The sequence below is a fragment of the Pleurodeles waltl genome, chromosome 2_2, assembly GCF_031143425.1.
Source record: "Pleurodeles waltl isolate 20211129_DDA chromosome 2_2, aPleWal1.hap1.20221129, whole genome shotgun sequence".
In the NCBI taxonomy this organism is placed as follows: Eukaryota; Metazoa; Chordata; class Amphibia; order Caudata; family Salamandridae; genus Pleurodeles; species Pleurodeles waltl.
In genome coordinates, this window is record NC_090439.1 from 1,151,806,012 (window position 1) to 1,151,820,394 (window position 14,383).

Here is a 14,383-nt window from a genome sequence, read left to right on the forward strand (position 1 = left end):
TTGTAAAGGATCAGGGTGAAGCTTACAAGTTGACAGTAACATGTCTCCTGGCACCGGAGGAAAAGGTGTCCTTGGATCCCGAAACCAATATAGCCAACCTGGTTCCAATCCAGTGAGTTGAAGAGATGGTCCCAGATCCAATTTTGTTTGGTTGAGAAAGAGCCAACCGCCCATTTTCCTATACACACTCCTGACTCAGGAGCCTATTCCTGTGACAGAGTAATTCTGCCATGCTGGAATTAACTAAGAATTTTACACTGTGGGATAGCGCAAATAAAATGTGCTGAAAAATGGGGAATGTTTGCCCTTGGAACTTATTACCCACTGGTAAGGGCCTATTGATGAGTCAACCTACCCACTGTCTCTTAGTTTCAACAAGGTGGCTCTTGACTGACTGCAAATGAGAATTTTTTTAGACCTGTGCAAGTAGAAAATCAGACTGCACCTCGTATTTGTGACCTGCCAGGACCACTGAATGACTCTACTTGTTTTCCCTTACACGTAAGACTAAGAAGTAGATTGCATTTCTCAGATGTCTGACCTCTTGTATGGGTGGAGGTACATCAAAAGTTGCAAGTGATCTTTTCCTGAAGTGACCAGCAGAGTACTTTGCACAAAACCTCAGAATAACGGCGTACACATTTGAAAGTTTGAAATGGCCAAATTGGGTTGAGTATTTCCAAGAAGTAATAGGAAAGGTTGCAGTTGGATCTCAAACAAGTAGTTATTAAACTTAAAATATATCTTAATAGCATGAGCTAATTTACTGCAAATAAAAAAGCACCCGATGTCATTTCCATGCAGTTTGCACTGCCACATAATGCCCACTGATACCTCAAGTTTAAAGACATTTAAAATATGAATGGAAAGGAACGGGAGTCCGATGGCCTCCAGATTGTAGTGACTTTTAGTTAAAGTCCTACATTTTGTGACAACACATTTTATTACTAAGCCTTCGAGGAACATGATACAACATCATTAGAGCTTAGATAGCAGACTGTGGAGTGCATAGGGACAGAGACACTGATTTGCACTAAACAATATAGATACACTTATGATATAAAGATAATTTCAAGGACCTCTTGAAAACAAAAAAATGGATAGGATGTTAGTTGACCTAAAGTTCCTTTCTTCCAAGGTGGGGTTCAGCAGTCGTGCACTGTAGACAAAACTGGACCATTGCTTTTCATATTGAAGGTCATCTTAGAGGCTAAGTTGATAGTTTGCTGGCATTCAACCATATCCCATACAAGGAAAAAACAGAATCAAAGAGGATCCCTAACTTCAGACAGGTTGTATTTTCTTGGAGTCATCATATTAAGATTTTTATATAAGTAGAGTGTAAAAATTCAAGAAAATCCCTGCATGTTTGTGTCCTAGCAGGGAGATATTAAAAATAGTTGTCCCTCCACACCTAAAACTACTGCAGCAATCCAGTATGATATTCTGGTCTCTGGCAGACTTTGCAGTATTTGCTTAGGTACTTTAATTCTTTGCCTGAGAAAGAAACACACTAAGGGCAGAGCAAGAATTTGTTTTTTTTCTAAAAAGTACATAATCTAAATCTGAATGTTGTAGTGTTTGATATCAAAAAACTTACAAAGTAGCAACTGGTGATACATATACATTAAACACAATATTTTATATGAATACTGTTAAGTAAATATTTCTAATTTTCTCTAGATTCCTTCTGAGCGGTCCCATTAGGATATCGGTAAGCAAACAATAGAGGGGACTAGATGCACAATTGTGCAAAGGACATCTGGAAAAGTCTAGCTGTAAAATTCTTCAGGACAATCAGAGACATTACATGCCATATGATTCTATGTCGCTGTATAACATAAAACATTCATCCATTTATATACACTGAGATGCAGTAGTTACCTGCTTTCTGCACTGTTGCCACTTTTCTGGTAGTTGGAACAACTAGATCGCCCGCAAAGAGGAAAACAGAAAATTAATGTCAGATGTTGAGATTCTAAGCAATGTATTTAGATGAAAATATTTTTTTTTTTCCAACTATTTCCAGGCCCATCGAGAATGGATTTTGGGTTTTGCAGAAAAACATAGATGGTTCTAAAATGTTCCGTCTATAATCAGAACTGATGATAATACAATGATTAATGCTGATATTACTTTGAAACGAATGTGGCAAAGATTATAGAGCAACAGAGAATGTGGAACTTTACAAAGTTTTTGGACAACCTTTGGACACTATTTAATTTTGTTGGAGACAATCTTTGTAATGTTTACAATGCATATAAATCATCAAAAATGAAATCTACTAAAAAATAGAGCGGGAAGCATGAAATATGTACATGTAGTTATGGGCATACATTTATATATCTATTTGTATATACACATGCATACTACTATATAGACTTATTACAAATAGAGCCTCTGGCTCTCTGTATTAAGGTGGGCACAACACTTCATAGGAAAGCTAAACTTGAAATTTCAAAAACTTTTACCTCAATTGACCAATTTGCACAAATTATCTGCTGAACTGTATTTAAAATTACTACGTTGAAACTGGTACATTTGTAGTATGTTCTACATGGTGAAAGGTTAAACTTTGACGTGGGATGTTAGGCAAGTGAGTGGGTAGAATTCACACGTGAAATTGCATGGTTACATTCTTGGAAAACATAGCAAGTGTTTTATGAAAGTGCACCAGCTTTCATATGCATGTAGTTCTCTATGCCACAAAGAGCCTACTGACATTTTTGGATTTGACCTCTGTAATGAGAGAACATGATGGTAATTGCCCTCAGCACTGTGGCCTGAAGTTGTTTTCCTGTACTTGGTAAAAACAGTGATTATAGAAAAAGTTTTGAGGATAACAAAACAGCATTATGTGAGCAAGCACAGCAGGTGGCTGTGTGCATCTTAACATTGGATCCAACCTTGCACAAAACACGGGTACTACATGGATGTCCTAATGGCAATACCAAATACTACTTAAAAGTGGAACAGGAAAGGAGTTATCCTTTCCTGCAGTTCCTTTTGTCTAAAGTACTCAGTATGAATCCTGTGCTACTAAGAAATTTGTAACATTATGCCACTTTTCCAACACTGTTTGAAAATCCATTTTTTGTGTGGTCACCTGTTCATCTGCTGACTGGTATTTCTGATTCTTCTTATCTGCACACGCAGGCACTGCTGGTCATGTCTCAATGTATGTGCTTTGACTCTTAAATATGACAAAATTTGCTAATAACCAATTTGCCCATTTGACTTACCAGTAAGGTCTTATTATATGGTGCAGGAGATATACCAGTGACATGGAATTTATTAATGACTGGTGAACGAAAGCACACACATTGTCATTCACTAGGCTGATAAACAGAATATGGGTTCAGGCCTACATGGGTAGGTTGGCTGGTGCTGCATTTAAACCTGCTGGTGAATCTATCAAAATAAACTTTTTTGACAGAAAGAGGTCCGCTTTGATATATTCAGTCACGCTACATGTGCGTTTTAGACTATATTTAAGGTTGCTATAATTCAAACGACGGAGATGTAAACATTTCCAATTAATTGCAGTAGTTGGATTTTATATAAATACACAGGAAAGTACCATTTATTAACTGACAATTTGTCTGCTTGAAGCTTAAATACGCTAATTATCATTAGCTGGCCTGTTGTTTCCTTTCCATTCAGCGCTGTATTCTTCATGAGAAGTGAAACTGCTCTTAGAACAGAAAGAATGGTTTGAGCATTTTGGTAGAAAAACCTGTTATAAGGTATGTTACTCATGCTCTTAAAGAAAGGAGAGCTGGGGAAGGCTCAGGATCTTCAATAACTTGTAAAGGATCAGGGTGAAGCTTACAAGTTGAAAGTAACAGGTCAACTGGCACCGGAGGAAAAGGTGTCCTTGGATCCCAAAACCAATATAGCCAACCTGGTTCCAATCCGGCGAGGTGAAGAGATGGTCCCAGATCCAATTTTGTTTGGTTGAGAAATAGCCAACCGCCCATTTTCCTATCCACACTCCTGGCTCAGGAGCATATTCCTGTGACAGAGTAATTCTGCCATGCTGGAATTAACTAAGAATAGTACACTGTGGGATAGCGCAAACAAGATGTGCTGAAAAATAGGGAATGTTTGCCCTTGGAACTTATTACCCACTGGTCAGGGACTATTGTTGAGTCAACCTACCCACTGTCTCTTAGTTTCAACAAGGTGGCTCTTGACTGACTGCAAATGACAATTTATTTAGACCTGTGCAAGTAGAAAATCAGACTGCACCTCGTATTTGTGACCTGCCAGGACCACTGAATGACTCTACTTGTTTTCCCTTACACGCAAGACTAAGAAGTAGATTGCATTTCTCAGATGTCTGACCTCTTGTATGCCTGGAGGGACATCAAAAGTTGCAAATGATCTTTTCCTCAAGTGACCAGCTGAGCACTTTGCACAAAACCTCAGAGTAACGGCGTACACATTTGAAAGTTTGAAATGGCCAAATTGGGTTGAGTATTTCTAAGAAGTAATAGGAAAGGTTGCATTTGGATGTCAAACAAGTAGTTATTAAACTTCAAATGTATCTTAATAGTCTTATAATGGCATGAGCTAATCTACTGCAAATAAAAAAGCACCCAATGTCATTTGCTTGCAGTTTGCACTGCCACATACCGCCCACTGATACCTGAAGTTTAAAGGCATTTAAAATATGAATGGAAAGGAACGGAAGTCCGATGACCTCAAGACTGTAGTGACTTTTAGTTAAAGTCCTGCATTTGGTGACAACATATGTCATTAATAAGCTTCGAGGAACATGATACAACATCATTAGAGCTTAGACAGCAGACTGTGGAGTGCATAGGGACAGAGACACTGATTTGCACTAAACAATATAGATACAATTATGATAGAAAGATAATTTCAAGGACCTCTTGAAAACGAAAAAAATGGATAGGATGTTAGTTGACCTAAAGTTTCTTTCTTCCAAGGTGGGGTTCAGCAGTCGTGCACTGTAGACAAAACTGGAATATTGCTTTTCATATTGAAGGTCATTTTAGAGGCTTATGGCCATATTTATAGTTTTTGACGCAAAGCTGCACCGCCGCAGTGTTGTGTCAAAAATGTTACCGCCGGCTAACGCCATTTCGATGCGCCGTGCGGGCGTCAAATTTATACTTTGACGCACGGCGGTGCAATCAACAGGTGGGAGTCATTTTTTTTTACGCACATCGCGGCGTCAAGTCGTAAAGGAAAACTACGTTAGCGCAACGTAAATGACTGTGGGTCGATTTACGACACCGCAACCCGGATATGCGCCGTTTCTTTTGACGCAATAGCGTCAAAAATACCCGCGAACACTGCCCTTTCATTTTGAGAGCCAAAATGGATCCCAGATGCCACTACAGACCCCAGGAAGTTGACAGCAGACCAGGAACCAGCCAGGATGATCCATACAAGAACCAGGACATATATAGAAAAAAAAGAAAGTGTCGCTTCAGTGCAGAGGAGCAGGAAATCCTGGTTAAAGAGGTGACGGAACACCAGCACCAACTGTTCATCACCTCTAAGTTGCCAATCAGTAGGAGAGAGGCCATATGGCAACAAATTGTTGACAAGATCAACAGTGTGGCTGAAGTACGCAGGACAGTCACTGAGTGTAAGAAACGCTGGCATGACTGCAAACGTAGGACAAAGGAAAAAATGGCCAGGAACAGGAAGGCTGCACTGCAGACTGGAGGTGGGAGTCCAGCACACCAGGAGGCCCTGGACCACATGAAGGAGATGGTCGCAGCCATCATCCCTGAGGAGATCGTCAGAGGGATTCAAGGACAGGACAGCGCAGACTACCAGGAGACAACGCACATGCAGGGTAAGTTGCATGGGGATTTAAAATACAATAATGTTGACTGTAAGCAGGGGGAAATACCTACTACACATTGCATGTAAGTCAGCATATACATGGAGTGGCATGGGTAAAGGGGCGTGGCAGGGGGGCATGCCCTGCACATACAGAAGTTGGGGCACAACATAACACAACACCAACAACAGTCCCATGGGGGCATCCTGTCATGACAACAATGGAGCTAAGGGAAAGCCTCGACAGAAGGGAAGGCCACTACGTCAAACATCCTGACACTCGTCAGCCAAAATATCTCCTACATTAACTAGGGCCCTATCAGCAATCCACTAGCCAAAACAACAACTGCAATGTAACTGCAACAACAGTTGCCACTAACACCTCTGATCTCTGTGCAGCTATAGTAGCCAATGGCAGTAACCTCCCCATGGAACATACATAGCTAAATTAGGGGGTGAGGATGACATCTGCAACAATCTCCTGAAACAAGACAAAGGCCCCAGTACACTCATATGTCAATGCCCATAGTTGTCACAGACATCAGCCAAAGTAAACAGGAATAGGAGCGACACAGCACTAAGGACACACACATGCTGCATATGTCAGGGTCCTTCACGTGCCTGGCTAACAAGGCAACATCACAAATGTCATACTGCTCAGACAACAGCATTGAGGAGGGGACACATGCAACTGGTCACTGAAATACACCTGCACAGTCAGAGGACCAAATAGGACATTGATACGATAAACAGGGCAATCCAATGTAACACACATTACCCAACATCAGCAGGACACATTAACAATGTCTACATCCATATCACATCATAACATTGCCATGCATAGGATATGCCACATGTCAATTACAATTAAGTCAATGTGAACAATCAGGGATTGGGGCAAGTCCTGAGAGGCAAGTGTGCTGCCAGGCAATCAGAACAACCACAGCCAGTGAAAGGTCTCACCATAAGAATAGATATACACGGAGGGTCGAGTAGGACAAAAAGATGGCTATTCCCTATTTGGTACAAAGCAACACCTAGAGGCGATTAGGCAGACAAGTCTGATAACTCAATATCATACATGTGACACACAGGTGGGCCATAGGCCTATAACAATGCCCAAATGAAGGACAGCAGGTACCAATACCAAACAAGATCACAAAGTAAATTCATCAAAAGGCTGGCATGTTACGTAAAAATTGTCACAACACAGACACACTAATTGTACCCTGTTTCATTGCAGAGGAACATGGATCTCCTGCCGATATGCCTGTCCCTGATTTCCCTGATGACATGGATGACGAGCCCATAAACATTCCCCAGGAGACCATCCAAAAGGTCCTTGAAACCCTCCAGACCCCACCTTCAGTCACAAGGAGGAGCACAGAACAAGCAGCCATCACAGAAGAACCACCCACCACCCCAATTGCAAGACCTGCCAGCTCCTACACAGCTGAGGACTCTGACGACACTGGCACCAGCTTTGAAAGAACTGTAGTTGGAGTACAGCGGGAGCTGGCCAAGGAGGTGCGGATGGCAATGCAAAATATGGCAGCCAGCCTTGAGGGGGTGCGCTCGTGCATGATGTCATCTGCAGATCAGGCAGCAGCTATGCAAGCCCTAACATCCATACTGCAAGGACTACAAGAAACTATAAAGGAATTCACCACTGCAGTAAGGGAGTTGCCACAACACCTCGCACCCCAAACTTTCCACTGCATGCCCGAATGCAATCATGACTCCCTCAGGGCCGGCCTCGCTGCCTACCATCGTGATGTAGCTGCTATTCTCAAAAACCAGCAGTCCCTCCTTGCTGCAGTACTGCCCTTAAGATCTTCACAGGGAGCAGCCACCGGGATGTCTGACTCCACATCTTCTAACACTGAGGTGTGTGTTGCCCCTTCACAACCAACAACAAGGACAAAGCAGGCAACACACACCTCAGAAGAAGAAGACATGGAACAGATCACATTCACACGGAAGAGTACCCGGAAGCACTAGTCCCTGCACCATGGCCTACTTTGACCAAGGTCCTACGTTTTGTCAATTTGCCAGTCTCACTATAACTATACTCAATGACTGTTCTGCTTACCACTGTATGACTTGTCAGCATTGCCAGTGAATGTCTCTCTCCTACTAATCGGCAAATCCTGTCCCTCTCCACTGTTGGTAACATCACCCCAGCATGTCAGGAGCATCATCCACACCCACTTCTGTAGGATCACCATGTAACAATGCACTAGAACAGACTCAGCAAACATTGACAATGTACATTTTGCACTACAGCACCTATCAATAAATAGCACTTGCACACCTAATATGTCTCTGTGTAATTTGACACATCAACTGTGCAGTAGATAACTCAAAAGTGCCCATGTAGCTTGTCAATACAACTGTCCTGACATCATGTAGTATGATACATCTGTGCAGTGGCCAGGATTGCATCATAGCCTGACCATCCTGAGGAGAATAACTGATGAAGGGAGAAACCACACACAATCATGCTGTGTTGGACAGAATAATGCTCCATCAATAGCAATCAAAGTCAACTAATGGTGGCTGATAAATGTGGGCACCATGCAATACTAAAACATTAAATTATGCAGTCTAATATAAGCAAACACAACTAAACACAGCATCAATCACCCTTTCTGAGTATACTTCCAAGAGGGAAGTCATGCTAAATTGTTGCACACATGATCTATGTCAGTAATGAAGACAAGAAGACAAGAGTGTTAACAACACCTCATCTACAAAGATGTCCCTGAACATCACACTGCAGTCCGACCTAATAAATTACCCACAATACCAAGTCTGGAAGCATACTTTGTGATGTAGAAAACATACTCATCAACACAAATCCTTTCTGATCCATGTAAACTCCAAATGGTGGTTCTATCAAATGGTGGATACTTACCAAGTTAGCACAGGTGTAGCTGCCATTTTAAACCTCTTTTTTCTTCAGACAGGAATCCTAACATTGACCCCCACCCACACACTCAAAAATGAAAAATAGAAAGAATAAGGACCACCCACCCTCCTACCCTAACACTAACTAAGCTAACAACCTATACTAACCTAACACTAATCCCCAAAACCCATCTATCATGATAAAAAGGAAAGAGGAGAGAGGGGAGGGATAAATTAAAATAGACCATATAAGTCCTAGAGGTTGGCCCTCCGTAGGGTCCGCCTGATGGACCTGACCCGCTTCTTTATGTACGCCACATCCTGGCTCAGCTTGTCCACCTTCCGAATGAACTTGTCCATTTTGCGGTCTAAAGCCTGGAGTGCCACAGGGTCAATTGGAGGTGCTGCTGCTGTCTGTGTGCTGGCAGAGGTGCTCTGTGTGGGAGTTGTTTGTAGCCTACTGGACTGTCCTGCAGCTCTGATATTGCTGGGTCCAGGTCGTGCTGCAGAGGCAGGGACAACTGTCCCTGCCGTTGCTGTGGCCACTTGGGGAGAACTGGTGGTTGTGGTGGTGGTGGCTGTACTGGGCAACGTTGAGCCACCCTGTGGTGAGGCCCACCATGCTCCGGAGGCCCGATCCGCCTGGTATTTTCGGGCCATCCGTCGGAACCCCAACTGTACCTGCAGGATATGCCGGTATCTCATGGCCCGCCTCTCAAATTCATTCTTCTGTGTGGCACTCATGTTTGCAGCTGTGAAGAGAAAAGGCAACTATTTACCATAGGAAATGCATTGGGTGGAATAGCACAATGGGTCAATTCGAAATTACTTTTACTGTAGTTGTAACAGCTCATATCACCACATAGATCATTGAAAGTCTCAGAGGAAGTACATGGGAAGCATGCATACAAAGGGCATCTCACACCTAGCATACACATGTCTCTACATGATGGGTGACATCAGCCTAAACTTATCATCAAAATAATTAGTAATGCAGCTGACATTATGGCTGCACCTCCTCCGCCTATTGCCTGGACTACATATGTCAGTGTATGTGATAACAATCACAACCCTCAATATCTGCGATTTGTAATTGGATTTGCTAGTATAGAACTCATGTGCCATAACCGAGTGTGTACACCAGGTTCAAAACAAAGTTTCAAATGGTCACAAGTATGTGTAACATACTGGTTGCTACAGTCCTAGGTACCCTATTCCCAAACACATGGCTGACTTTGAGGGGGGGTGGGAAGAACATCCAACAATCCCATAATCAATGCACACCCAGGAGTGTATAGAAAGCTCAACAAGTTTTTGCCTCCACACACACACCACCAGTGAAGGGTTATCAACAAATCGGAGTCAGCTAAACCTTGTCCTATCCAAGGTCCACACATGTAAAAATGTACTGACTTAGGCCAACATCACATACTACCAGTGAGGCATATTTTTCTACAGACACAGAGGAGCAAGAACACCCATGATCATGAGTAGAATGTACACCTAGGCCATTGCACTCTAGTCCCACACACTTCTAGTACAACTTGCGGAAGTACATGCCCCCGGAAGATACAACCTACAGTGTACTCAGTCCATCGTTAACTAGGGAAGCAGCAGATTTCAGACAAGCCATTTGCAGAAGCTATCTGGGAGAATGTCAGTCTGACATGCAGACTCAGTCCGAAACAAGTCCCAGAGCAACTCTTACATTAACCAGTGTATTCCACATGACTCACCGTTTCCCCATAGCGGGCCCTACTAAAATGGCCTACAGTCCCAAAATCTGAGAAATGGATAAGCATAGGTCAACTCAAAATGAAGTGATAACTGAAATCCCACTAATGGAACAATACTAATGAATGGGCAGCGCATCAAACCTTGAATTCTGTTGAACACACAGTAGTCCATCATGCATCGCCAGCAAACATTAATATTAGCACACATGCAACACTCACTGTAGGTGTCGGGGTCCTCAAAATGAGCCACCTCTTCCACTGTGTACGGTGCAGGTCCACCTGTAAAGCATGGAAGGAAGAATATACTCAGAATCAGTGCACTGACAAACAATTGCAATTACAAAGACAATGTGAGAATATGACATGAGTAATGAAACCCTTTCACACATTCTCATACTGCATGGAATTATTCATGAGCAACATTTACATTGGATGAGTCTCCTGCTACAGTTACACACCCTACTACACACATGCAGTGGCCTGGACAGTCGAATATAGGGGTGCATTCATCACATCATGTGCATCCAAGAGAGACATCCAAAAGCTGGTTACTTGAGGCCTGCATGACCTCTCAAACTCAAACAGCCTATGTGGTAATTTTCCATACACACCAACCAGACAGACATGTGACATATGTGTGGACAACATTGCTAACTTCAATTGACGTGAAGGCAGCACTCATTTATAGCATCATGTAGGGTTTACAAATGTCAGTCTAGCTATGGCGTCTACATATGTAGGTATGATGTTTCAACATCCATTTTTCACTGGATATTGTGACCTGTAGAGTCCTAGTTGCGTCATTAATGTGTCGCTTGTCTGACACAAAGGCAGCACTACATTACATACTGCTACAGGCAACCGGTATGTGTAGAAAACATGAGCTAACTGACTGCTAGCATTTGTCTTCCTTCACATTGTGCACCAATTACCCAGTAGGTTTCCCTAGCATTACACACAGTCAGCTACTTATCTGGCAGATTGGGTAACAATCATCACATGTCGCCACACAGCTTTAAATTGTGCACATGTAATTGATCTGTACTCACCAACATGGCCACCCAATCCTGATTCCCAGGTGGTCCAGCAGATCTTGCTCCCTGGATATCAGATCAGCCCAGCGGTGCTTCAGTTGATGGTCATTCCTTTGGCTACCATATACACGGACCAAGTGATGGCACACCTTCCCCCACCGGACTTTACGGGCCTCTGTGTGATACCCCTGTATCACCCTACCCCCAGCCTCCAGCTTGAGTGGGATGAAATGGCAAACAAGCCATATAAATCCCCCCAATTCCTCCTCACCCATCCTGGAAAGCCATGGCCTACCAGACATGTCAGCACTGACAAAGGGGAAAAAGTTGTAGAAAAAGGAAAAGGGGGAAATGGGGAAAGGTAGAGTGGTGAAAGACAACTTAAGAAGAAGAGCCCAACTAACCCGTATATTACAGTACCCACAGACAATAAATAAAACACTGGACTTGACAAAATAATACAACACAGACTCAGACAGTATTCAACAACAAGACATTGATGACAAAAGCACAATTGAGATGGTACACTGGACACAAAAGCACTAATACACAGGACAACACTTTCCACACAGCCACACAGTCTAGAATAATCTGAGACTGCAAAGTGAAAGTGAAAGTACACCCACTGTACAGATTCGGTAAAAGGATATCATATTACATCACATCCTGCATAAGATGGCTGCCGTTTTTTTTCCCGCTATGCGTAATTTTTTCACGCATACAGCTTGTGCGTCATATTTGTTGATGCATAGGAGTGCAAATAATACAGAGTCAAAAAAAAAATCTTCATTGGTCTATTATATTTGTTTGAGGCATATTTGACAGTTCTGGAGTTGAAAATTAAGCCGCTGGAAAATATGATATCTAAATATGAAAAATATTTTTAACTCTGCATTATCTGTACTCCTGTGCGTCAAAAATTATGACGCACAAGCTGTATGCATGGAAATATGACGCATTATGGAAAAAAATTAGGCCATGTTATGCAGGATATTATGATATCTATTTTTGTAATAATTTTTTGACTCTATATTATCTGCACTCCTGTGCGTCAAAAATTATGACGCACAAGCTGTATGCGTGGAAATATGACGCATTATGACAAATATGTCTTTCATTTGTCAAATTGAGAAATGAATTTTGTCATGACCAAACGGTGCTAAGTGATACACATTTGGGGTTAGCTATGGCATATGTCCCTTATAGGATGTATAGAAGGTATTCACAGTGCAATGGTAATGATTGGTCAGAATGGATATTACTCATAATTGTACACATATGTGGGTAATTGCTGATGTCTATTTTCAAAATATGAATGGGATACCAGGATGTATTCCTTAGCAAAAATGTGTCCACATTTATCACGGTAATCAAAATTATATAAAGGCCAAATAGGTAGTGCAATTGTCGCCTACACTTTTTTAGGGGGTAACCATGTCCTAATTACGAGTTAATGTATCTTAAATGTGTTTTACTTTTGACACGTAGGGCACACATGCGCCTTATGCATGTGTGTGCTTCACATGTGCATAAATAATGTATATTTGGGGGGCAGTAGAGGTGGACTTAGGCCCCCAGCACCATAGGGTTTGCTCTTCCAGACTTGCAAATTTATCCAAGGGTTTCCCAAATTCAGTAATGCTAAACCTTCAGCAGCAGGCTCATGGAAGCAAATAGGGTATGATTCACTGTTTGCCATTCTGTAATCCCATTTGCCCATTTTACATTTGCCCTATTGATTCTTTGGAGAAATCTGACATACCATTTTGCATTGATATTTTTTGCAAAATCTCAACATTCCTCATGTCATGATAGCAAATAGGTTGTTGATGTATGTGGCCCTTTATGCATTATCTGGTTTAGTGGCATGTTTCATTCTTCCTGCTAGGTTACAACTGGGACACTACTGTGATCGGCTGCTTGCAAATATTTTGTTGATTGGATGGTACATGTACATGTGTGTGGTCCAATATTGATCCAGTATCAACTGTCAGGGTGTATGTTGTTACTGTAACTTCCAGGTCTCCGCATGAGTTAGTGGCAGCTAATCTTGTTTCTATTGGGTATTGTTTGTAGCAAAATTTGAGAGAAGCCATAGAGGACATGGTCACCTACACATGGATGGTCCCACCCTGTCACTGAAAACGTGTAATGAGACTTTCAACTGGGCAACCTTGGTGTGCTGAGTGAGAGAATGTCTCAGGTGTCTGGATCCGGCATGTGTCATTGCAACATTTGTACTCCAGTTGGCCTCTGTGGATGGTAATGTATCAGGAAACATCATAGCCTCTGTGCAGAAGTAAATGGCTGGTATTCGACACACACGACTCATCTTTATCATTTGAACAATGTTACTCAGCGTTTGAACAGTCAGGGTCCTCATATCTGTTGACTTTTCATGGATATTATCTGAGGTTGCTGGTTTTGATGGAGGCCATTTACACCATCATACACTATGGTCCTGGTCCACTGTCACACTTTGTCGTTTAGGCATTAATGAGGGCCAGACAACGGAAGGGCCAAGATTTGGCTATTCAAGGGCACTGTCACAAATCGGATGCAAATAACAGTCAGATGATGCAATACTATGTATTTGAGTATACATTGATGAGACTAATGACAAATTAGTGTCTGAGGTACAAGAGGTTTTGGACAGCACGTGTGGTCCATAGGTGGACCCCAGGTATCTGTAGAGTGACCCACGGACAGGTGCCAGTCAGGCTGACAGGATGCTGGGTCAATCAGGAGCAAGTTCTTTCAGTAATTACATGATCAAGTGTTCTGACTAGGACTGGTCAGAGGGAGCAGTAGACAGTTGAGATGTCACACTGTTTATGTCCTGTGTTGTTTTGAAGGTGACAAGTGAACCCTGATAAAGTT